At 35.6% G+C, this 24,145-nt stretch overlaps 1 long non-coding RNA gene across 1 annotated transcript; it reads right to left on the bottom strand.

Moving 5' to 3' along the window:
* Positions 1-494: 494 nt before the first annotated feature.
* Positions 495-22,125, bottom strand: LOC121429011. The gene is made up of 3 exons (XR_005971861.1): positions 21,979-22,125; positions 12,814-13,347; positions 495-834 (listed from the first exon to the last, which is right to left on the bottom strand). It is a non-coding gene; the product is annotated as an uncharacterized LOC121429011 (long non-coding RNA).
* Positions 22,126-24,145: the final 2,020 nt, after the last annotated feature.

The following is a 24,145-nucleotide window of genomic DNA, read 5'->3' as shown; positions in this document are numbered from 1 at the left end:
GATCAATTGGTGATCCTTTCTTGTGGTAGATGATGTACACCAAATTTTCATTTATTTTGATTTAGCGCCTTTGAAAGGATCACCAGTCATTTGTAAGGTCACCCATATGATGCACCATCTACCAGGGCCCTGTCTTACAAAGAGTAGTGATTGATCCAATCAATCACAACTATGGCAAGCCAGTAACGTCAACATCTATGTTAATAATATCTATAACATCTATCTAATATAAAATGATGGAAAGCGCTTTGAGCTGTATATGGGAAAAGCGCTATACAAAAACTACATGTTATTAGCTAAAATGCATGTTTGTTTCAAAATGTTTTTTTTTAGATTGTTGTTTTGACAATTCAGTGTACTCCCCTTTGATTACAAAGGACGATGGGAAAATTTCCTGTGGAAAAAATTATGATGATGATGGATTTCCATATAGTTGAGGTTGATCGGATTAATCGTAACTCTTTGTAAGACAGGGCCCAGGGCTCAATATCAGTAATATGAATTGCAATAAGTGGCAAATTTGATTTAATTGCTAACCTCACTTGCTTCTTTCAACAAGAAGCATAAACTGATTTTCTAAAGCTAAAATTGATCAACCCATTTCAAAATCCCAACAGAAATTTGCAATTGTTTGCAACTAAATTCTTGAAATACTCCCGAAGACAATTATCGATGCTATGTAGCCAATAACGCTTGATTGGGCAAATATCTTGATAGTGGAAATGTCTTAAATAGACTCACCTTTGGATTGGGAGGGGAAGCTATGTTGTTTCCATGGAAACCGCTCGTTGACGGCTGATTTTCACCGTTATCTTGCACCGAGGAGGACCGAAGCTGTGGCGAGGAGAAAATGTCAAAGAATATGTCAACTGAGGTTTTCCAAGGAAGGACAAGAGGCAATAGAAAAAAAAGGAAATCTCATTCAGTTTGCCTTCTGCACAGAATTATGATTATAAGAAGGAAAAGTACTGCTTGCTACATGAAGAACAAAGATATCATTGTTTGTAAACCTTGCATTCATCAGTATGGGGTTTTTTTTATGGATAATGCTTCCATCTTTTACAGAGATATCAATTTACTTGTTTACTGACAAACTATAGCAATGACTTGGTATTGTTTCTTGATTAAAATTAGCATAATCAGATGGAATGATATCTGCTCGCTTCCTCATTAGAAATTGAGGATGGAGTACCAATTGCAGATGGTTTGATTTTGATGTATTACACATTTATATAGGACCTAGCAAGAGATCTTGGGTGGAAAAGGTTTCATGGACAATGTTAAAGATAAAAAATTCATATATTAATTCCATTGGGTATATCACTATGATCCTTATCTGTGAATATTACAGCAGGAAGGAATATAAAATCTCAGTTTCATATTTCTTATCACAAAATTTGATCGCAATTATATCCTGTATTAAAACTACCCATAATATATACTATTTCAGTTTGCAGTTTGTTCACTTTTCATAATCTGCATCTCTCATGTGTGAGCTATCTATGATTTACAGCATTATAACAACAATTTTGTTATGATAACATCACGTCACCAACACAGTAGTCGGCTTCATCAACATCACTGCCACCACAAGTTTCATCAGCACCACATTTGTTCTCCTTCTCCTCCTAATCAACGTTTTAATAATTATCATTATCATCATCATCATCATCACCATTATCATCACCATCACCATCATCATCATTACCATCATCATCACAATCATCATCATCATCATAACCATCATCATCATCATCATAACCATCATCATCATCATCATCATAACCATCTTTAGGCGGTTTCAAACCGCCTCGATCACAAGAATCCCCGTTAAATTACGAGAATTTTTTAAGGCTAAAAAATACCCGTTAATTATTCCTGCATTCACACCGCCCCGAAACACATCCTTCGGGATAAGTTCCCGTAGTTACGAGCATGCGCAGTCTGGTCTGATAAGCAGGCAAGGCGGAGGATTCAAAATCACTAGCCCAGCAGCCACCCACGCCGCCGCGCCCAACGACACGCTGGGCTAAAAGTTCCCGTAATTTGCTTTCACATCGCCAAAATACCTGCGACCTTGGAAAAATCCCCACGAAAGTTCTCGTAATTTCGCCAAGTACCTACTATTTAGCGGGTATTTCCTTTCGGGGAAATTACGCGTAGTTTGCTTTCACATTACCAAAATACCTGGTATTTTCTGATCGGGGTAAATTTCCCGATCAGAGAATACCTGGAACTGGCGAACTTCGAGGCGGTCTGAAACCACCTATTATCATCTCCATCAGCATCATTGCTATCTCCATCATTATAATTTATCAGACCATCATCATCACCACCACTTCCACCACCAATACCACCACCAGCATCGCCATTAGAATTCTGTACATGATGACAGTGATGAAGTAAATAGTAGTAAGGAAGCAAAAGGAGACACTATTCAAGGCATAACCACTTCATGCAGGCAATTATAAACCCACTGAATAAGTCCCATTCCATTATATCAAATTATAAATATTCAGACCATGACCTTCCATCAAACTAGGCTAATCTCATACAGAGCTGCCAACCTGAACAAGAACATTTCAATATTTCTACAGCTGAAAATCAGCATTTTGGTGAGGAGATCAATATTTTCAAAGAAATACCATAGCAAAAGACTGAAACTTCAAATCAGTATTTTGCACCGAAACCATCAGTTTTCTTCTCATTTTCAGTACTTAATACTGAAAATCAGTACTACTTGGCAGCTCTGGCATAACCATTTCATGCAGGCAATTATAAACCCACTGAATAAGTCCATTTCATAATATCAAACTATAAATATTCAGACCATGACCTTCCATCAAACAGGCTAATCTCATACACTTAGAGAAAGAGGCAATATTCACTTAAATTTCAGAACAGGATCCCAATTCGAAATCCATATTAAAATGTTCATTTGTTTTTGAAAAAACACACCTTTTTCACCCCAAATTTTCCTCCGTCTCCTTATTCTAAACACCATTACCTGATGGTTGCCTGGCTATATTTATCTAGAAAGATCAATCATATTTTTTTCTTCCTATTAGTTCCCTCTCCTGCATATTCATGAATTTTTTTTTATCTATCGGTCAATCAACAATTATCAGTTGCATATGATCAAGTGGTGGACTGTGTTTTATTTATTTATTTTATTACTTTTTTTGTATTTCTTACACAATCGTCACAATTTGGCATTACTTTGTTATAATGAATTTCTTACCTGTCCTCTCCTCATTAAGACTGAATTTTTTTCTGGATCCTGCAGACTTAACAAGCCTTGCTTTTTTTATGCAGGTTCCCTCATATTTCACTCCTTTAGTTTGTCTTTAATTCCAAATCGCTTTTCTCTTTAATTTGAATCAATTGTTATGCCTTGTCTGATTTGTATTCTCACAAGTTTTTTTATATTGTTTTCATAATTTTGTTTGTACTTGTGAAATATGTAAAATAAAGTCAAATCAAATCAAATCAACACACACGTCAAAATATCATATTCTTTATTAATATTAAAATGCCGCTAGTAGTGTCTAGTATATTGTACTACTTCATTACTGTATACTACTTAATACTATGGTGTAATACTTTTAATGCATATTTGTGCTTTATGAAGCTTTTTAAGTGATATACTGAGTATTACAAATTCAAATGAATTTAGCATTTCGTGATCTAATGTAATATGACATTGGCAAATTATGTGAAATAAACAACAAGTTTTTACTAATTAAAATGAATACTCGAATTCCATATGAAAACTTTAATATCATGATATACTGCAACACTATTCCTGATGTTGGCCAAAGCCCTTTCCTTTGAAATTCTCCAAACATCACAAATGCATAATGCGGAAATATTAGCTGACATGTGTTAATAATATCATCAAACTTTAACAAAAATGTCATCCAGTATTTTAATAGTACCAGTGATGGTACATGTGAAGGAAATATGATTGTATTTCCAAATATTTTCCATGTGAGAAAGATTAGAATGTATTTTTATCACCATGAAAATTTCAAATAGGATTACTTCTTCATAATAAATGAGTTTTTATGAAAAAAATCATGAGACGCTATTAAAAAAAATCTGACGAAAGAAGAACACAACTGATGCAGATGATACTGACATTTTAAAAGAGACAGAATGAGAAGATGCAACACACTCACGGCTGAACATGAGAGGGAATAATAGCTCAAAACTATAAAAATGCTGTTTAAAATTATGTGCATGATGTTTGAGTCCATCACTCTAATAAATTATTAAAGATTTTGAACAATTGCTTTCTAATATTGTTTAAAAAATTTCTAAAACAATTTGTTTACAACTTTAAACAATAGTTTAATAGCTTAAACAACATGCTTACCATTTTAAAACAACATTTTTACAATGAAATCACTGAAAAGGTCGCCAATTTGCATCAGATCAATCCATCCCAAACTAAAAATTCCTGGATTTCTGCGTAGATCTAGAAAATATCCTTTCAAAAATATTTGTTACCAATAAAAGATCTGCTCTTTTATGTAAATAATTTCATCACATCCATCTTTCAATGTGTATTCGGTACACTCTTAATTACGAGGATTTGAAATAAATCCTTGTTGGATGCAAATAAAGGCCAGCTGAATATTAGATTTATGCTTAAACCTTACATGGATTTCAATATCAAGGTAAAAGATTTGGACTTATATCTTTTGAGATTAAAAAGTCAATTTCAATATACTGGTAAATGATAAATCCAATATTCGGCTAGTCATTATTCATAGCCGATTTGGATTTACTTTAAATCCTTGAAATTAAGAGGGAACAAACAGTCTGCATGAAACATGCATGAGATAAAAGAACTCTACAGAGAATGAAGAAACAAACAATATCCACAACGGTCTTTTTATTTGTAGTCGATATACTTTGATTTTTAATCTGTTGACTTCTGAATTCTTGAAATCCCATAGACTTTGTTCAGGGACCACTTGGTTCCAGTAGGCATCGTGTTAAATAAATAACCAGTATTAAACCAAATTTGATTAGAAATTCAATGTGTTAGCTGTACGTAATTCGTTTCAATTACTCCCCCATCCAAAGCTAAATCCTATGCAATAATTACAGACATGGAAGTTAATTGAGAACGGGGGCGTATCCTCTACGGGATTCCCCCGAACGAGAATCTGATGGCACCTCTAATCGGAACTAACCGAGAAAGGAAAAGAGCAGCCATGATAAATCAATATTTGTATTTAGCAGACGGGGTATAAAGAGGGAGAGACGGCTGGGACGCTCCCGTAGCTAATATATTTTGGCGAATTCCTATCCTGACCTAATTCCTTGCGCAGGTCTGTTTACAAACAGACATCGTGGGTGATCTAAAACAGTATGCATTATCATCACTAATCCACGAAGGATGCTTCTTTTCTTCTTGGTTATATAGACAACTGACATTCATGAACTTGGCTGGTATTCAATTTAACACTTTTCTCATTATTCTGCTAAAGTAAAATACTAATACATCTTTGCTACTAAATTGCTCTCTTTGGCTAGTTTGCTTATATCTACGTCAATCCCCAGCTGGCTGAAGTCAAGTTTGTGTGATTTACAAATTGAACTAATTTTGCCTTTTTTGGGGGGGTGTACAATCGCACATTATTAAAACTACAGAAGAATACAGAAATAAATGCATTTTCCCCATTCCTTCACACTTGACTTCTACATTATAAAACCCACTGAGTCAAAATGACTAAATCAGTAGTCAGCTAGATGTTTATATTTTTTCAAATCTAAATTCAAATTCATATCAAATTTTGTCTTTTTTTTCACAGGGTAGCCCCATATCTACTGGAAGGCCAGTATTGTCTAGTCATATTTTTTTTTTCATAGTTTTGGTCAGGAATGACTTTGTTCCACTGAAATATGACTAGAACAATAGTCTAATAATTTTTAAAATACAGTTGCACACAACTGACCATTAGATGTCAGTTTTATCTAATTTGACTTTAATAGAAACTGCATGGCTGATGCAAAAGGATGTCTTCACCTAAATTCACACTAAATCATTTCCAAATATAAAATTCATACAACTGATTTTTTTTGTTCCTTTTCTAGTTCACGCAAATTCTACAGCAAACACTGGAGAGTAAAACAGTATTTCTGTGTATTGCCGCATATTCACTTCAATTCTATCACAGTTCTCCCACCCTGGCCCTCAACAAGCTTCACTGATGATCTAATAAAAGCACACATTTCCCATGCTAATTCTCATTACAATTCACCAACTGCTTCAGAAACTCATTCCCTCCTTTATTTTGTATTATACACTGTCGTCATTTGTGTTATTTTATTTTGTTTACTTGTACTGTAAGGGGTCATTTTTAATGAGCTATCATTTGTGCTTTTTATGATCCCCCACAATACTAATATGTATTGAACATTGTATTGATTTGTATATATTGTTGCTTTTAAAGTGGAAATAAAGTGAATTGAAAAATGATCAGAACGAATAAAATATTCTTTGGAAGGACGACACGGCTAGCAACCAATTCATAACGAGATATGGGGCCTGTCTTACAAAGAGTTACGATTGATTATATCAACCTCATGGAAATCCATCAATGTCATAATTTTTTTCTACAGGAAATTTGCACAATGTCCTTTGTGAACAAAGAGAAGCAAACTGAATTTTCAAGAAAATGATAGATGAATGTAGGGACAGTGATTTTCCGCGATCGCGGAAAACGGACGGAATTCGTGGAATCGGCTGTTTGAAACGGAAAGTGGCTTTTCAAACGGAAAATCACGGAAAACATGCTTTTTCTCAAAATGCACAAAAAAGCAACAGAAATTAATCCCAAATCCTCAACAAAATATGAATATCAACTAAAAAAAAAAAAATCTCACTTTGCAACAACAATCATGACAATCAACACATCGTAACTACACTCGAGCCTCTCCATCACTCGATCGTATCCAAATTAGTTTACACTTACGTCCGCATAGAAGGCAGAATCCGGCTGTGTGTTGCTGCCCTCTACGTTCGGTCATAATATAATGATCACTGTGATTCATCAAATCCAAAATGGCGGATATTCGGAAGTCGTCGACTGCTCAAAACGATGTCCGAAAAGTCCCCAAATCAGCGATAAAATCCCATTTAACAATAAAATAATGCTAATAATATGAAAGGTGAGAATATATTCATGTTGATTATGTTTCCCTAAATATTTTATGAGCTCGAATCTCTTCGATTAATATGGATTTTAAAGCGATGTTAGTACATCGGTAGATGCAAGTTTTGAGCAGCGCTAGCATTTTGACATCGCTACTCGTTGCGTATTGGTTTTCTATGTAAACGGAATTGTCAATTTTTCTTGTACACAAAGTCTATGGGGAAACGGAATTTCCGTTTTCAGACATGCTGAAACGGAATTTGAGATTTTCTGAAACGGAAAAGGCAATTTTTAGAAACGGAAAATCACTGTCCCTATGTATGAATGGACGTCCTATCTAGAAAATATTTGGGGGGTGGTCATATTCTGTTTTTTAGGATTGTAAATTATCTGCTATATTTTACAAAATGTCAATGACGCAGCGCCTCTGTCAAACAATCAAAACCACAGTATTACACAGTAAAAACGCTGTTTAAGATTGTATACAACTCTGTTTACTATATGAACCTTACAGTAGTTTTTTAACAGTTTAAACAATCATTTCCAGTTTCTTGAAGGTTATATATTGAAAATTAAACTTTTTGTTTAAGATTTAAACACTTGTTCAAAATTTTTAAACCATTATTGTGAGGTTCATATAGTAAACAGCATTGTATAAAAAATTTAAACAGCGTTTTACTGTGTACATTAATGAAATGAGTTTTGTAAAATGATGATTGGATTATAAATGAATAAATACGCCTCAACCTGTCTCAAAGGAAATTGAACCTGCAAACTGGCAACACCTGAATTCATAAAGAAAAATACTGAAGAAAAGCCCAGAGACTGCCTCCTAATATATCAATCTCGCAAATTGGCAACACTTGGCTTTCATAACATAGCGGATGAAAACCACTATACAGATATCAGGCAAATTTCAACCTTAAAAAAAATTATTGAATGTTATGCCATCATTCAAATTGGCAACCTTATATTAACTAAATTACAATGATGATTAAGATCTGTAACCATATTGAGCTTGCAAATTGGCAATACTTGGCCTCCGAACAAGATTTGGCTGAATACCATCTCCACCTTACAGGTAATAATAGTTGAAATAATAGGTAGTTTTACACCTGTCAAATTACAAAAGTACCTCTAAATTGCATGATTTTTTTTCTGGGTTCAAAATGATAACAATTTGCAAAGTTTATGTATCAATTAATACAATGTTTCTAAGTGCAAAATATGTATGTACTATTATCCAAGCTTCAGGACAGCTTTCCTGATTGGGAGCTTGAGCATTCAAGGGATTCTGTCCTACCGGGTACCTGGGTGAAGAGTGGCAAAATACCAATGAATTATTGCCTGCATTCACACTTGTTAGAACCAGATTAAGTCTTCATAGTTATGAGGCCTGCAGAAATACTCTTACATTCATATTTTACATTATTTTTGCCTTACATCTTGAGTTTGCCTACACACTGAACAGATTCCTTTGACTTTGGAGAAATCCTATTAAGTGCTCATAATTTGCTTTCACACTGCAAAGACCCCTACGACCGTGGAGAAGTCCTTATGAAATTCTCTTGATTTGCTTTCACACTGCAAAGATTCCTGGGACATTGGAGGAATCCCTATGAAATTCACATATCTTTTTTTTTTAAAGTACCAACTAATTTGTAGGTGTTCTCTTTGGGGATATTACAAGTACTTTAGATTGATAGTTCAATTTTTAAATAAGTATTATATTTTACCCAGATCACAAAATAAAATAAAAATATATACATTAATATAGCACTTAACACTTTGTGTTTCTCAACACTTATGTATTATTACCCAGTTCATTTTATCTTGGTATGTGATCACACAATGACTTGCACTTTTTCCACTCCATGGGGAGCAATACAATATGAATTCCAAAACTCAACTGTTATTCATATTACATAGCATCCTACTGGGTACCCATTTAACACCTGGGTGGAGAGTAGCAAAGTGTGGTTTGACACCTTGCCAAAGGATGCTAGGTCATGGCGGGATTCAAACACACAAACTTCTGTTTACCAGGTGAGAGTCAGAACTGCTACACCAGGATGTGGAATGATATTCCATCTGCAGTAAGAAGGGCTGCAACCTTGCAATCGTTTATTCTATCCTATTGGAGAAACCAGAGATCTTAACCCAGGTTATAAGATGCAACTCACTAAACTTTATTCTTTTTGTATCGTTCTAACTTTGTTGCCCTTTGCTTTTTTTTTCTTTTGTATTGTGTAAATGTAGCATGGCCCTCTAGGAAAACAGTGTACATGTACATCACTGACAAGGCTATCCTGGATAAACAAGACTTCATAATAAAAACAATAATAATAACAAGTGGAATGCCTCTGGCCGTCTCACCTGCATCACGCGGTTCAATATAGCAGCAGTGCTGACTTTGAATACTACTCTAACTCGCACAAGATGTTCAGTGATACATGGTTACTCTTATGTCCACTTTTTATGAACTAGACCAATAAACTTGCAGAGATATGATGGTTATTCAACAAAAAACCCCAACATGGCCAAAGTTCATTGACCTTACCTGACCTTTGACCTTGATCATGTGACCTGAAACTCGAACAGGATATTCAGTGATACCTGATTACTCTTATGTACAAGTTTCATGAATCAGATCCATAAACTTTCAAAGTTATGATGGTAATTCAACAGATACACCCAATTCGGCCAAAGTTCATTGACCTTTGACCTTGTTCATGTGACCTGAAACGCGCACAGGATGTTCAGTGATACTTGATTACTCTAATGTCTAAGTTTAATGAACTAGACCAATAAACTTTCAAAGTTATGATGGTAATTCAACAGATACCCCCGATTCGGCAAAAGTTCATTGACCCTAAATGACCTTTGACCTTAATCATGAGACCTGAAACTTGCACAAAATTTCAGTGATGCTTGATTACTATTGTGTCCAAGTTTCATGAATCAGATCCATAAACTTTCAAAGTTATGATGGGAATTCAACAGATATCCCCAATTCGGCCAAAGTTCATTGACCCTAAATGACCTTTGACCTTGGTCATGTGACGTGAAACTCATGTAGGATGTTCAGTGATATTTGATTAACCTAATGTCCAAGTTTCATGAATTAGGTCCATATATTTTCTAAGTTATGATGCCATTTCAAAAACTTAACCTCAGGTTAAGATTTCGATGTTGATTCCTCCAACATGGTCTAAGTTCATTGACCCTAAATGACCTTTGACCTTGGTCATGTGACATGAAACTCTAATAGGATGTTCAGTAATACTTGATTAACCTTATGGCCAAGTTTTATTAACTAGGTCCATATACTTTCTAAGTTATGACGTCATTTCAAAAACTTAACCTCAGGTTAAGATTTGATGTTGACGCCGCCGCCGCCGCCGCCGTCGGAAAAGCGGCGCCTATAGTCTCACTTTGCTTCGCAGGTGAGACAAAAATGCTTCCAATTTACCAAACACATTTTCTGATAGTTCCATGACATTTGCTCCGGTGACAATTACTCCGCTCTAAATTCCACACACTAATCGAATGACCCACTTCAATCATGGGTTTAACACTATAACCTACCCCAAACCTAACACTAAACCTGATATAAAACCCTATCCCTAACTGTACATCTTGGACAAAATTAATCCCGTAGCAATTGTCGCAGGAGCAAATGTCGTGTCACCTTTTCTGCCATCAGTTAGGTGTGAAAACACCTAATGAATATGATGAGGAGGGGGACCAGTAGGCATAGCAGAGGCTTTACAGATTGGTGTCCATGTACTTTCCTGCCTTCCTCCAAGTCTCGGGGGCGGCAACGCAACCTTTCGGGGGTAAATATTGCAAACACGGCTCCGAAGACGAAAACGTAATTTGATGGAATTCAGGCAAACTCTGCCACGAGGTTAGTAGAGATTGGTATTTGTTCTGGCAGTTTTCACTGTCATGTCATCATGTTGACACAAATTTGTGAATGTTGTATTCTAGAGCTGGGTATGATTTTCTCTTGCAAAATAAATGCCTACTAAGAGGGTTATTTACAAAGAGAAGTAATGACAACCATACAAAGAAAACATTTATTGAGAATTAGGTATCAGAAATTAAACTTTGTTGTTTAAGATTTTAAAGACTAGTTAAAACCATTTAAGCAACTAATGTAAGGTTCATATATTAAACAGCATTGTACACATATTTTAAACAACATTTGTACTGTGCTCTTTATACTTTTATTTTAGGATTTTTTTCTCCTAAAAACAACATTGATTATCATAACACTTCCAAGCTTTGATTTTTATTATCATGAGGACAAGGCCCCTTTTTACATTGTAAAAGAAATTGGGAGTCCATCACAGCAAATCAGTAGGGTGCATCAAGCGTAGCTCAATGATTTTTCCAAAGGGTGTACATTTTGTCTCAACAAGTCCCTCCCCCAAGAAAAAAACATGGCGGCCATTTTGTCTTCCGAAAAAAATTGACAAGCACCTTACGCCCCCTCCCGCACATCTGAAGAACTTGGATATTATTATCCCCTGCTTAAGCCCAGGGATTGCCACGGTTCCATGACATTTGCTCTGACGACAATTGCTCCTCTGTGAATTCCACACACTAATTAAATGGCCAACTTTAACCCTGGATTTAACACTAAACCTTATCCTAAACCTAAAACAAAACCCCATTGCAACCCTAACCCTACATCTTCAATGAAATAAAGCCCGGAGTAGTTGTCGCAAGAGCAAATGTTGTGTCGCCATTGCCTCTTAACCAAAGTATTCATTTTTCTCTGGCACAGTGATAACGATGAGATGCATGATACTATGCTGAGGATGAGGAAGAAAAAGATGATTTGAAGCATCTGTTCAGCAATATATATTTGTTACGAAAAACAAAAATCATAGGACAGTAAATAAAACAAGTACTTATCAAAAGGTTCAATTCAATCATAAATTCATATGATTAAGAAAGTGGAACAATTAACAAAATAAAAATTATGTCCTACTCTTATGTAATGTTGAACAGACTTCATTTTCTACATTTGCCCTCTGTAGACTACTTGCATTGTTGTACAACTTGATCATTCCGGATACATTCGTAATTCCAGAGCTTCGTCATTCCGAAGTTTCAGATGTTCCGAAGGTTCGTAATTCCGAACATCGAACCTCATTTCGTTTTCGGATTAACGAACCTTCGGAATAATGCCACAAATGTTTGGATTAACAAACCCTTTTACATTTTCGGAATAACAAACATTGAGGTATAGGCAATTTACGTGTTTCGGAAATACGAACCTTCGGAATTACAAAGTGTAACCGGTCATTCCACATACTCTTTATTTAATTATTATTATTCTATTGCCTCTGATTCTTTCCGATGATACTGCACGATACTCCTCATGTCTCATCTTCTCCCCTTGACCAAAAATTCAAATTTGGATATCTCCATATCTCCATTTTCTGCTCTCTCTTTCTCTTGCACATTTCTTTCATTTCCATTACATTTTCTCTCTTAATCTGTTTCTTTCTTTCGCCCTCCCTCTCTTGCTGTCTCCCTTTCTCTTTCTCTCACTCTCCATCCATTTCCTACCCACAATGCCTTTCCCTCTCTCATTTCATCTCTCCCAAACTCTTCAATATCCATCTACCTTGAAAGAGTTGATGTTGAGGGCCTCCCTCGCATGATGACCGGAAAGGAGGATGAACGAAAAGATCAAGATGGATAGAACGATGGAAAAGATGATGATGGTTGCAACAACAGAAAAGGTTGTCGTCACGACGACCATCCCGACAGGCGCTCGACAACAGCCGAACAAGAGCCAGGCAGGTCCAAGAATATATACAAGATCGTCGACAGTGACGACGGAGGGGAGGTTGAGTGTTGTGTCTAGGGGGTAAGCAAGAGGGGATGGATAGGGGGCGAAGAAGAGGGGGGAAGGATTCCGGACAAAAGGGATGGATGGCAGACGGAGAGGCTGCGATTAGAGCAGGGGCAAACGCTTGTCGCTCTTGAGTCCAGGCCCCCGATCTCTCTATCGGCATCGCGCATCAGACGTGAATATCCTCCTTGGGAACGTGGGGCGATCCCTCTATTCCAAACAAGCTGCCGGAGCGCTGACAGCTAGTTTAGAAGTGTAAAGCGGAGATGAAGGAGTGACCGACAGGGTGCTTGAGGAAGACAGCTTAAGAAAAGAGAAAGAATGTGATGGTGAGTATAGGGATAGCGGTTATCTCAAAAACAACCATAGCTCATCCTAGTCAAACTTCTCTCAAGCAATCAGGTCTCAGAAAGGTGTACACTATCTATCAAAGACAGGGTATTTACCGCAAGGGGAATAAATTGTCTCTTTCTTTTTTTCAAACAACCTTGACATTCAACCACGACGCTAAGTGCTCAAGTGTCCATCTATTCCCTTTTTTATTTGTTTAATTTGATAATGTTATCAATTATTCTTCTATCAAATGGATGGTGAGGATATTGCATTGATAGATAATTCTGTTTGTAGTAAAGTCATTTTGGTCGGGATCGTAATACAAAGCATTGGCGAGGCTGCTTAAAGGTATTGTTTTACTTTGTGAGCAGCCGATTTAAAAAATTCTCAAACCAAGATGAAACATGTGTACAAGTGCATGTATTAGAACTAATAAACCCTGAAAACAACCATTATTGAGAATGAAAAGCTAAAACTACAAGGCAAACCCCGATTTTGTAAATAGGCGTCTTGTAGACGCCTAAATAGTACCCATAAGTGTATAGGATGAAATTAAGATGGTGTTTCCAGTCACTTTATATTTCAATTTTTGAAGCACTAAATAATTATTTTTCGAACGCAATTTTTCTGGGCTTCATTTTTGTAACATATCACAGACACGGGTGACAAGTTTGACCTTCTAGCTCAGATTTTTTAAAAGTCAAACCAATGTTAACCAATCACTTTAATATTGAAAATCGCCACGAAGAAAGAAATAAAATGATTGCATATTTGGAAGAAAATAACATTCAAATAAAAACAAAAGTGAAAAGAAAAAGCTGAATCTGAAAGCGAAATTAGAATAATTCCATATTTCCATGTTTAAATCGATACTTTCGGACCTGTGGAAACATCAGAATGGGAAATCACATATGGCCATTGCATATCCATGAAGACATGCACAGAACCGTTTCAGTACTTCAGTACTTTGAAATTCCCTATCCAATTTTGATGACATTTTCAGAATCCTGTTTGTCTGATTTTACTTTATCTATTCAAATAAAAAATTATGCAAAGTCTTTCATACAAATTGATAAAGAGCGAAATAATATTCCATTGATTTACAATGCTATGTACTTGTATGTTTAAAGGTAAATGCCAGTTTTGGTAACGATATCAGAATGAGTTCGTACAGAATCCAGTGAAATGACCACCAAAGTGTCTGTTTGTATAAAGAAAGAATATGTGCCAAAGGATTGTGTAAGAAATTGTGTAATTGCTGAGAAATTAGCAAATAAGCACAGGTTTCGGGTCAAGCGTCGGGCACGACATTCAAAGCAATAATAATAAACTGTCCCACGTGCGCTTATCTGTGTTAATGATCTTCAGTGTGAATATTTTTCAGCGTAGATTTCAAGATTTCACAAAGTTCAGTTTATGTTACTGTACCAGATCTAGATCCTCGATGATATACTGACAATTAAGCCTGGTTTTACAGACTTTCTCATGAAATCAGTGTTTACTGCAACTACTGGCATTTCTCTTTAAATTGTCACTTCCCACTCTATATTTTTTGGTGTTAATTGTTTCTGATGTTAAATAGTTTCCCGGGGGGGCCACTTCCATTCACGAGTGGATACCATGCGCGACCATAGGGTCTCGAAAAGCACCCTAAACACGTAATTTCCATATTCTGAAAATGCACCCCTTAACAAGTATTGGCGTGTGAAACCCTACCCTTAACAAGTATTTGAAACAAAACGATACTCTTGGCAAATATTCCCTGAAATGAACCCCTAAATAAGTACAATAATGTTTTATTGTTACGGGTCCTTCGGTCGTCGGCTTTACCATATTTGGTTTAGTACGACCCCAGCTTCTACACCTCGCCCAAATCGGACTCTACACACGAAGTGTTGGGGCAAAAAGGACATCCTTAATAAAATATTTTAATTTTGTTTTATCATCCCCGCAAATTCGACCCTAAACACGTAATTTTCCTAGCGAAATAGATACCCTTTTTTCATTATTTTTGTGTTTTTGACACCCTTATCACGTTACGTACGTAACGTGCCCTATCGTGAAAAAGACATCCTTTTTACGTGTTTTTTTGGTCGCGCATGGTATCCACTCGTCAATGTAAGTGCCCCCCCCCCCGGGAATAGTTTGTATTTTGTATTTTTGATGTTGTTTTTTTTATGATATATTTTATAGTTATCTTGACATGTATTTTAGACTGCAGGGCGCCTTTGTAAAGCAGTTTTAAGAACTGAACAGGCCTACCCTGCAGTATTAAATAAATAAAACAAAATAAATAAATAAATGATCTTATGTTCATCAATGGAGTACCCCTTTAAGAAGAGGCAGTGCATCTGTCAGATAGAGGGAGTCTGTTGCTCGACCATTTGTGACGATCACGCTTGATCAATCATTTCCATCAAATAGCACATTCACTATAAGCATATGGATATTAATATCAGACTCATGGTTAATAATCTGGAACTTGTTTCTTAATTTCGGCTCAAAGCCCATTAAAAACAGATTACATATTTCAGTTAGGGTGGGGGGGAAGTAGGCCTGGGACTTTCGGGTTTTTTTCTTTTCGGGTACCCATGTTAATTTTCGGGCGGGTACCCGAAAATCATGTCGCTCAAAATATGACTGGTGGAAAAACCCCATAGGTGACGTCATCATCAAGCCAATGCGATGCAAGCCAATTTATGAATGAAAATATAGTAAGCATGCGCATTGCAAGCCTCAGCCCCACGCAGTATTCCGTCAAAACAAGTATGCAATACTCTGTCACCTTGTACCAAAATCGACCTAGAAATCCACTTTTCTATATTTTATATGAATTATAAAAGGTATTCTCAGAGGATCTGTTTTCCCACCGATACCGCACTGGTAAGCAAATTTTTATTACTTCTTGCTTTTCCGTTAAAATCTTACGAAGTAGCGTCGATATTACATCGTGTTCGTGAGTTTGTAGAATCTATCGCTACGTGAACAAAGTCAATTGATTTCCGGGTTTCGGCAGGAGCGTCAAATGCGCCAGCCAATCACGATCGTGTTACCATTTTCGGTTTATGATGAACTGAAAAAGGTATCAAGAACGTGACTGGCTGGCGCCTCGTATGCTCCGAAACTCGGAAATCAGTTGACTTTGTTCACGTAGCGATAGATTCTACAAACTCACAAACACGATGCAACATTGACGCTACTTCGTAAGATTTTGACGGAAAAGCAAGAAGTAATAAAATTCCTTACTTGCGTGGTATCGGTGAGAACACAGATCCTCTGAGAATACCTTTCATAATTTATAAGAAATAAAGGAAAGTGGAATTCTAGGTAGATTTTGGTACGAGGTGACAGAGTATTGCAGACTTGTTTTAACGGAATACTGCGTGGGGCTGAGGCTTGCAATGCGCATGCTTACTATATTTTCATTCATAAATTGGCTTGCGTCGCAGTGGCTGGATGACGTCACTGTTCTGCAAAAGAAACATGGCGACGATTGAACGATCTCAGTCACATCATCATCACTTGAAAAACTAGTATATTGAAGGATATTTCGAGGTTAATTGGTGAGATTCAAAATGAGACTTGTGTACTTTTGTGATGAGTTTACAATCATGTCTTTCACTACACAATACAAATCAAATGTACGTTATACTGGTGAGCAATTTTCGGGTACCGGGTATTGATTTTTCTACCTGGGTACCTGACGCTTCCGGGCGGGACCCGGGTACCCAGGTTTTAGTCCCAGCCCTAGGGGGAAGCATTGTAAGGAAGTCTCACATGCAAATTTTACATACATGCTGAACTACTTCTTTTTTCTCATGGGGTATTTAAATATTTCAAAATGTTAAAGTGTTTAACTTCAAATTCTCTTCTGTATCTGCATCTGCTATACTAACTCTTACAAATAACAATACTTGTCAATTTTGTGTTAAGTTGTTTCATCTAATTAAATGATCAGATATCAAATAAATGAAATAAATTGAGCTACAATGACAGAAATTATATGACCTACATTTAACCCTGTCCTCTATGCAGTAATATCATTACTTTTGCTTTGTAGATATATATATCTTTTCTTTCAATTTTGTACTATAGATAAATATAGGTGTTTTTCTATATTTTGTTATTATTATTCAAATATATCTCTGACACTAAAAAGAAAAATACTAATTGAAAACTTGTCCAGTCTTTTTCAACAATTGTGAATGTCTGAAATATTTCTACAAAGTAGAATGAATTAATTGATGAAAAATAAATCAAATAAATAAACAAATGAATAAATAAATCAATAATAGAAATAAACCCACAGATTGTTAAAAGAATTTTGAAACGCTTATTTAACATGATTTCATCATTTAGTGAAGAGTGAATTTAACTTTTTCCTTCTTCAGAAGCGGGAAAAAGGTGTCTAAAAATAGGGTAATTACCTAACGAATGACTCAAATTATCCGACATTCTTTCGCAAATTCAATTAATAATATATTTGGTTCAAGGTTTCATGAAACGACTGTTCACATCAATACTGGGGTAACTATGCAAGTATTTCTAAAACAAATTTTATATTCGTATTTAGTTGAGATCAATATCATGGTGCAAGAATATTGACGGAATTCGTCTACAAAGGTGAAGAGCTTACTGTGTATTAAAGGGGAAGATCAATTACATGTTTATTAAAATTATTGTTTCCTCATTTATTGAAATAGTACATAAGGGAATCATCGACTAAAAATGATGTACTTGTGTTGTATTAAAGGGGCAACTAAGACATGTCACATCATATATCTTTAGCATTTATTGTAATAGGAGTCATATACAGAGTAAAATTAAGTCATTAATTATTAACCAGAAAGAAGCTTAACTTTTCTTTCAATAATGTCATTTTATTTGGTCAAATTCTAGTTTTTCCTTTTTTCTGACTTACATTGTGTTAAACGTGCTACACTTATATGCAATCGCTATATTTGTAGGATGTCTTCAAATGACCTCTTTTGTACAAAAGAGAGAGCACTGAATATATTTTAAAAGATACAATTTTTTTATTAAAAAAATCAACAAATTTGTGTTGTTGATGTATCATTATCTATTCAGTGCATAGTTTAAGTTGGTGGCCCCATTTTAAAAGCTATGCTTTCTCAACAGTTTACCAAACCTTCTTTTTTTGCTTCTTTATTTGCAAAATTTGTTGTATTTTTTTATAATTATGTGTAATTTGTTTGATGATCATTAATTGATTCTCATGTATCTGTGCGATTTATTGTAATTGATGATGGTTAAAATAAATAACTGAATTTAATTACAAAATATAAATATTAAGTCATATAACACTTTTGAAAAATTGGAGCCTACTCCAATATAATTTTCATCATTGAAACCCTACTAAACATTTAGTCGAGATGTAATTGATAGAATATGTTGCATCATGATACTGATATTATCATTCAATAAAATGGATATTACCTGTAGTGGAGATAGGTAAAAATGAGAATAGTAAAAATGCAGCTCAAAAGAAATATTGATGACATCTTTGGACTACTCCCCAACAATGATTTTCTTTTCAACTTCCTCATTAAAAAATAATATGAAACAGAATATTACCTAAAATGTTTTTTAATGGAACAAATCTATTATATGACAACTTCCCCCAAAAACACAAAATTGCCCCAATTACCTTTCAAATACAATATCCTTAGAAATTTGTTTGTTTGTGTCAATGAATTCAAATTTCATACCTCACTATGACAAGGTATTCTGAAAGTTAACATGTATATTCAAAACAAAAACAACCACAACAGATAGTTGTTTGTTAATCTGTACCTAAAGATTCCTTTAGAGATGACAAGAAATACCATCATTATTGGTGATGATGAGCCACCCATATTTTCAGTAATAATTAAATAAATGAATAAATAAATTATCCAAAGAGTAAAAGGAAATATTAAAAGCAAATTGTGAATATCTATCAGGAAACTCTGTATGTCTCCTTCTCTTTCATGATATGAAATTTGACAACTTCATACTTGCTTGCTTTAAAATAATATAAATATACCGAGAAATCAAAAGTACTTGGAAGAATTATTTTTAAAAGCGCAATTAATAACAATTATAAATGGAATACATTCTCGGCTTGCTTTCATAAGCCAGTCATTTATTTGATATATGACCAATCCGTAAAGTAGAGCGCTTGATTAAGAGAGAGAAGTTTCACTAGGTTCATGAGGTCATAAGATGCGTCTATGCTCTTCAAGGGAAGATTGGGCAATTTGACTTGAATAGTCTTTCAAATTGTAAATGGTGTTCAAATACACATTTACAATCAACTTTTCCTTGCTGGAGAGAGCCAAAATATAACATATGCATATATAAGTACCATTTATGTTTCTATAACATAGAAGGCACATCATGTGTTGTGAAAGTGGATTCCCATAGGTGAAGAAAGTAGTAGTCTAAATTGGTGTTAACACAATGTAAAAATGCTGTTTACAATTTTAAGCATGTTGCTTAAGCCTGTCACTCTAGCTACTATTGTTTAAACAAGTTGTTTAAACTTTAAAAGAAAGTTGTTTCAAATCTAAGCAATTGTTTTATATTTTGAACAGTTATTGTTAGTGATGGGCTTTAAACAATGTGCTTAAAGTATTAGGCAGCATTTTTACAATGTATAATAAGCAAGGATGAACCTGTACTTTGTATGGTTAAAATCACTGGTCCTTGCAATAAAGAAAATGAGCATAAATGCATCTTAGGCGATTACTGACAAGTGCTAAATATCTTTAATTCACACCTTGATTCCTGAAATATCACAATCAAATTAGGATATAGGGATTTCCAGGGCTTTGTAACACAAAGATTAACAATCGATCTTACTGTTGATTTGCATGACTGATTGTACATAGAGATGAATGTAATCAATCGTTACAATCAGACCGTTGATCAATTACTAATCTTTTTGAAACTGGCCCTGGCCCCCATAGAGGTGCATCAATTGTAAAAATAAAATCAGGCAAGAAAGAAAAAAATGTAGGTAAACCTATTCAAAAGTTGAATGCATGGAATTTTTTTAAAATCTGATTATCGTATAGGTTGTCCTAGTTGAACAATTACAGAACATCGATGCAAGATATATATACAAATACATGTAACAAAAGTTCATTAAAGGTATAATGAAATTCAGTGTCACAATGAACTAGAGCACGAGAAAGGCCAAAAAATACTTTTGATATTCATATAACATCCCTTACTTAATTCGTCGGCGGTCATCCGAACCGTCGTATCACACATACGATGGTGTAAACCCATTTAAGAGAAAATCGACTTCAAAGTTTACTATGATTTTCACGCTTAGTTCTCCAGCCTTAAAACATATTGCAAGAAATCTATAAGGTTGGAAAGACCAAGACAATTGCTTGACATTGGTATCCTTATCTTTACACAAAACTAAGGATCAGAGAATATATGGCAAAAGAGACATTCGGTTTGATCAGCTTAAATTTTCCCTGTACAAAAACGCCATAGGGAAAAAGCAATATGTTTTGACTGATCGCGTGCATTGGAATCGCGGTCAGTCAAAACGTTGTATCGCTTTTCACGTGCAAAGTCAATGCAGTGCCCAGGGCCGATACGACAGTTTGGCAGTCAAAACGTTGTATCGCTCTGTTACAAGTACACGTTCCTTTTGGGATTTGCGCATTTTACTAAAAACTTGTATGGCATCGCCATGAAAATACCCTCATATCTCAAAAACTAAAATAAATTGCTGCATATAAATTCCTTTATATTGAATAGGACTTGTGCTTTCATTGTTTTTTATCCCAAATTGACTGATACGACGGTTTGGATGAACACCAAAGAATTATCCACCTATCATCAATATTGTATCTGTCACACATATTTCTGGAAAAGATCTGTTGAAAAATGCATATGTGAATTTAATGTGGTAATTTGATTAGAAAGATCTTTTAAAATGATTTCTGTTTAACAGAATTAACACATTTCAAGCCCCCAGCGATAAGCAGTTTTAACCATATATCTAGCATCATATTTCATGCGGAGGAAAAAACTTAAACTGCACCTTTAAAAAGGCTAACAAATAAATAATTTTCACTGATGAATGACCAGATTACCGGCACGCAAGGAACACGCCCCCTTCTTGCAGTGCGATGAGGGATGTAATGAGAAACTCTAATGAAAATGTCAAGCGTTTTATAAATTTACAAGTTGCATGATTATTAGGTATTTTCATTGGTTTGGAGGAAAACAATCCATTCTGATTAACTGCAACACAACATTCCATCAGGACATCCTTTCCTGTACTATACCTCTGTCCCTCGCATGGCAATGTGTGATGCAACAGGTGGCCGACAGCATATAAACCCAAATTCTACCAATCACAGCAGAATGGTTCCATTTTGCATGCACCCCTCAAGGCCACCATTAATTTCCAGTGAATGATGAGAGATACTAACGAGTTAAAAAATAGCAAAAGTTTACTAAAAGGTGTAGAAAAAAGATGTATTTCTCTGCCTTTCTCGTGCACAGGTACACTGTGTTATGATCGAGCAGTAATAGAAAGCATGCTTGCCACAAGCTAAGGTTCTTACTCACCTTTCTTCTGCGTTAGATGCAAACACATGCCAGGCGGCGACTATATATATAATCCAGGGAGATAGGGGTGAAAAATGGGAGGTAAGAGGCAAGAAAAGGAAGAAGATTCCTGCCGGCGATATTATCCCGTCCAAATATGGCCAGAAATAGGGTGGCTAATGAGTGTGAGCACGACTACACTGCAATTCCACTGGATCTTTAGGAGGAATATCGTGTGGAATAAATGGTTGGTGGGAGTAGATCAAAAGCCAACGGGTTAGGGAGAGTGGGAGGGAGGAAGGGAGAGAAGGAGAGAGAGGGAGAAGGAGATTTCGTGAAGACACATACTTCAAATCCGACATGAAAAGATGCAGTCTTGTATGATAATAGATAGCCCTTTGCATTCCATGTCTATTCTTCTTACTCTCTCTCTCTACAGTCTCCTTTGCCTCTTCTTATTCTGTCTCTCTCCCTCTCTTCTGAGCCGTCTACTGTGGCCCACACATCTACTTCTATTTCCCTTACCATTTTACTGAATGATGTATTCATGGTGTATTTCTTTTCAATTTTCTGTAATACTGTAATAATATCATCCAACATTATATAGCGCTCAATACAATGTTTCTAAGCGCTAGCATACTACATGTATTACAAGGCCTACCAACCTGTAAGCACACAAAATAGGAGTGATTCATATAAAAATAGAAGTAACAGCATATTTCCAATGGAGGACTGTAAATAATATCTGGACAAAAAAGGAGATTTCTTTCCCTGTAAATGATATAATGAATATTAATTACATGAATTAAAAATTTCCCCCAAAAGGATTAACTCCAGGCCGGTATTACCCTTTCATTTCTTTATTTCGATTGCAATTCCTTCACTAATCTTTCCACAGATATCTTTATTAATTCATGTCAAACAATAATATAATTCTTAGCTATTATTCATTTTTTGATCAATCATGAAAGAACTCCTGATGCACTCTATCTTCTTCCTGATTTGTTAGCATCTAAAAATCGCCTCCCTGATTCTCCAGCCCCTCCTTCTTCTTCTCTCTCCCTCTCTCTTCTAAACATAGAATTCCCTTCACCTCCACCTGTTCATCACTTATTCTCTCTCATTAACTCTCACATTCCTAATTCCTTTTTTATTCTCTCTCTTATCACTATCAAAAACAGTGAATTATGTTCACAGCAAGCTATGCCTCTTAATTTTTCACAAGCTAAAGGCTCTCATATTTCACATTGTATTTTGTGTAATTTCTAATTCTTATCATTATGTTCTCATTTATTCAGAATGTATGTTTATGTGGAAAGTGAAGTGATAAAACATTAATTTTTCTCTCATCTTTGTAACCTCCACTTCCTCTCCCTCCCTCTTTCTTTCTTTCTTTCTTTCTTTCCCTCCTTCCTTCCTTCCTTCCTTCCCTCCCTCCCTTCCCTCCCTCCCTCCCTCCCTCCTTCCTTCCTTCCTTCTTTCTGTCTTTCCAGCCCTCTCTCTCTCTCATCTTTTCCTCTACGAGTTTCAATTCCACTCCTTAAACCTTCACTCTCGATCTCTGTCAGGCACTCTCTTCAACCGAGCATGTTACTAGACACACACGTGCTGACAACCAGCTTCAAGTGTGTGCACATGTGCCGGCGATAATGCGGCGCAGGGACGATGCAACAGCTTTTTAATTTACATACTTATACGTGGGATCTTCGGCAGCCGCGGCACAGCTTACAGCAGACATAATGAAAGACGACACTTCATATACTGATTATTCCATTGTTCGCCCAGAAGGGAGCGAAGGGGGGAACAAGGTGTAAGGCCAATTTACAGGAGAGAAGCGTTTGAATTTCTGCACATGTGCCAACAGATCGGTTTCCTGCGATGAGAATATATACACGTCATGGGCAATTGAAAATACATAGTGAAGAAATCGACTGTATTGTTGAGAAATATGAAATAATATGTTATTAATCTTTGTAGAAGTTATTAATCAGCAACTGCTTATCATGTTTAATAAAGGATATAATTCTTTTTACCTTGTAAAGCAGTTTTATAACTGAACCAAACTACCCTTCACCTTAATTTACCATTTGTTATAAAAACATTAATAAATGAATAAATAAATAATACCTTGCATGATAAAAACAAGATGGATAGGGACAAAATTGAAGAAGGAAAGAGAAAGAGTGAG

The sequence above is a fragment of the Lytechinus variegatus genome, chromosome 15 (genome assembly GCF_018143015.1).
Source record: "Lytechinus variegatus isolate NC3 chromosome 15, Lvar_3.0, whole genome shotgun sequence".
Taxonomy (NCBI): domain Eukaryota; kingdom Metazoa; phylum Echinodermata; class Echinoidea; order Temnopleuroida; family Toxopneustidae; genus Lytechinus; species Lytechinus variegatus.
Note: the sequence above shows the minus strand (reverse complement) of the source record. Positions and strands in the feature narration are given on the sequence as shown.